Consider the following 4,015-nt stretch of genomic DNA (forward strand, 5'->3'; position numbering starts at 1 on the left):
AGCTGCACACCTTAACGCTGACCTGCAGCGGGCACACAAGTAAAGACACCGACGTTCCAGCTACGATCGGCCGACGGGACCCTGTGGCTTTGTGGCTTTAATTTCCCAGCGGTGGCACTCTAATGCTCGCGAGCGTCTGTGCTCTGTTGCCACCACAGCCGCAGGTTGGCTGCAGGCCCGGGCTCCGCCACGCCTCTCGCTGTACCGATGGTGAGCTCACGTCTGTCGCGGGCGGCAGGAGCTTCACTGTGGCAAGCACATTCCACCTGCAGAGCCACACAGCCATGTAATTACACCAGTTGTTTGTCCAACACGGGTCAGACACTTTGTACAGCGCGACGTTATTTACCCAGGCTTAAAATAGCCGCGTTCTTGTCAGCGACATTAATTCCATGAGCCAGAAGCTTTTGTAGTCATTGTGCTCACCTGTGACCCGTATTTTGGGTTATGAGAAAGACTGACTCACCCTTATTTACCTTTCGCCCTCCATATCTGGCTCAACGAATCCACCAGGCATGATTAGGCGTTTTCAGCCTCGCAGCTATGTGTGCCGAAGAAGTGTAATATTACGAAGCGTGAATATTCCATCTGTGAAAGCCAGGACTGATTCCATCCCTGTTATCTCATCTTCCTACACCCCGCGCACCCCACTGCATCAACGCCAGACCTCAGAAAAAGATAACCACCCGCGGGTCTTGACCTAATTCCTATGAAATATGCTGGGAGGAGAGACGCTTGTGTTTGGAAGATCTCTTAGTTTCAGGTAAAAAGTTGTTCATTAAAAGAGTCTTTTCCTCGTTTGTTCACATTTAAATTCATACTTGACTCAACTTTCACCTGTCCTGTTTGAGTCCGTTTTCCCCTGCGCTTGACTGTCCAGTGGTTACCCGGCCTCTTACCCACGGGAAAATTCAACCTTTCTCCTCCAACCCTGCAATTCATAAAATACGTCAAATAAAACTACATTTATGCTCGTTAAAGCTGGCCAAACACTTGCTGTATGATGAGTCACAGGAGAGCGCCTCCTGACCAACCTTAAGCTAATATTAGTGCACAGACTTCCTGATATTCAGCAAACAGGTATGACCTATATTATCCTTTCCTGCTTTCCTGCTTTCCATTCATCTCTGTCCTATTTCCATTCTTCACAGGTTACGTTTTGCAAAAAAACTGAAAGCCTTCTAAAAAAAACCCCAGAAAAGGCCGAAGTCACCGGGTCGCCACGCCGTCGTTTAAAAGTTGCCTCTGCTTCACATTTCATATTCCACGATGTCATATTTCTCGTCTCTGACTGGATGTTGGCTGCCTTTCTGTCAGAGGCGAAAAGATGTGCTTTAAATGACAATGTGGATCTGGAAAAAAAATTTAAAAATGTAATTCAGTCATCACCACACTTAAAACAAACCTACGGGACGAATTCTCTGAAACTAAAAGACGATGAAAGCTGGTGATCATTGTCAGCCTGCATGCGATCGTGTTTGTTTCTGCTGATGTTAGGGCGATATCACATGGTTCATGTGTAAATAAACCAGTTTTTTCAGAACTGTGTCAAGCTCAGACCGACTTCTTGTCTGGCACCTCACAGAAGACGACTCCGACGTCTGCACTGTAAATAACATTTTTATTAGTGTCACGTAGTCCTTAGTTCTGATAGAACTATCAGATCTAATTAAAATTGAGATTTGATCATTTTAATTATTTTTGCCGTTGCATTTACTGTTTAATCTTTTAAAAATACTTAATTTTTGAGCCCTGATTCTCCCTGAGTTTTCTTTCTCCTTTCTTTTCCAGCTTCATGCTAACTCCCACGGGTTCAAATATATTTTGTTGAATCTTGTCACGAAATGCAGCGAAGGTGGTGAGGAATGAGGGAAAAGATTATTTTAATGACAATGAAATCCAAAATCCAGGCGGCACAGATGAGCAGAAACTGGTACCAACTGGTAACAATGGACATGTGACAAAAGACGTGACAGCAAAGACAACTTGACACACCAGATTCAACACAGGTGGGTTTAAATACACAGGGAGACGATCAGGAGAAACAAGAATCAAAGGGCAGCCAGGACAACACAAAGACTCAACAAAACACAGGAACCTAAATAAACCCAAAAACCCAAATCACTACACACCTGTGTTCCTTTGTCACAAAAATAGCAGTTTTTAGGTTTGCCAGAGAAATGTTGAGAGTCAATGTTTTTTTCTTCATTTGTTTTTACAAATGCCACAATTAACTTCGGTCACACATTAAAAAAAAAAGACAATTTTAATGTCATATAATCACAAATTTTCTTTTTTTTTTCTTTTTATCTGTGCGACGTTGAAATTATAAACAAAAATTCCTTCCCATGTTTGCAAATTGGTTTGTTTACAGTGTATTAAAGTTTCTTCACTGAAAAAAAACAGCTAAATGAGATTACAATAATGTAAAATGTATGGACAGGTAAAAAAGAAAAAACAAAGTGAAATTAAATTGCAGTGGTATTGTTATAAAAAGTGTATTTTTCACTGATACTCAGTGGCACCAAAAGTCCAAAACGGAGGCTAATTGCTCTATTTGGTTTCAGAGACAAACAAAAAGATTTGGAAAATCTGTGTTAGAAAAAGAGAAAATTCCCCTTAAAGTGCACAAACTGGCCACATTTTACTGAAGTTACATGGTTTTTTTTAAAACAACATTTTGAAATAGTGCAGGTATAGGCCAAGGAGAGCTGACTATGGCGAGCAAGTTGTAGAGAGTTATTTTTCCTCTTTAATCACAGCTGAGTCATATGATCCACTGTGGTGACTGAAGGAAAGGAGGCTCAGGTTAAGCTGCGTCATGCTGGACGAGGGGTTATGAGGTCAAACAGGAAGTCCTGTGCAGTTTGGGTATTAGTCAGGACTGAGGTAGGGCGAGATTAGAGCGATGTGGGCGAATGAGCTGCATTCACACAATGTCACTTGGACCATCAGATCAAAAGACTTCTTGCATCAGGATTTAAAAAAACAAAACAAAGAAACTCTAATGGAAATTCAAAACCAGGTCTGCCTAGAAGAGATTCTACTTTTCAATGGATCTACTCAGTTGATAACATATTTGTATTGATAACGCCAGAAACAAACTTCATTTACTTCTCCTTTTACATTTTGCTGCCAGACTCTGAGTTTTGTGAAGAAGTTTTCACCATTTTATTTTCGATTCATTCCTAGACATCTTTCTGCTTCACAAAACTCTCAATTGTTTTCTTAGAGGGACGTCCAAAGGCCAGAAACCTGGAAAACAGAGTCTTGATCAAAAACTCAAACCTCATCTGACTCCCTGGAAAGCAAAAGTGGTGATAATAGATTGTGTCGCTCCATTTCTAAAGGTCAGCATATCCACTTTAAGGAGTTAGTTCATTTAAATTATTTGCATCCATTAAGACTTTTGACCTTTTGTTATTCCAGAGCCAAATTATTTCATTAACAAATTTAGTTTATGAAATATTTATCCATGTAGTGTCGATAAATGCCAACAAATTCTGAAGAAAGAAGCATTAAGAGGACAAGACAAATCATTATAATACATTATTGTATTTTTTTTCCCATGAATAAAGTTTGAATCTCCAGAAATATTGAATTTAGTACTAAAGTTGGTAAAATAGCTTCTGAAACTATAAAGTTAGATTCCCCTGCTATAGAACACAACAATAAACTCAACAAGTAAATAAATACAAATAAATTTGAAATATTTTTTATTTCTTAAACAGAAGTGGAAGAGAATTAGGCCAACTAAAAAAAAAAGCACAAAATTCTGACTTCAATTTGATTATTTTCTTAAAATTCGGGGTTTAATTTAAGAATATTCATGATAAAATCAGAATTATTATTCCTCGAGTCCCTGAATCCCTTCTGCACATACAATCTGTTTCTAACATATTTTATTCAACAGTGAAGAAGAAAAAAAAAAAGCTGTGTCTTAATTTGAAAGGCACAACCGGAAACCACCGTGTTGCCGCACATTGAGCTTCACTGCCCTCCACTAGTTCCACAG

The sequence above is a fragment of the Poeciliopsis prolifica genome, unplaced genomic scaffold (genome assembly GCF_027474105.1).
Source record: "Poeciliopsis prolifica strain line A6 unplaced genomic scaffold, Auburn_PproV2 SCAFFOLD058, whole genome shotgun sequence".
Lineage (NCBI taxonomy): Eukaryota > Metazoa > Chordata > Actinopteri > Cyprinodontiformes > Poeciliidae > Poeciliopsis > Poeciliopsis prolifica.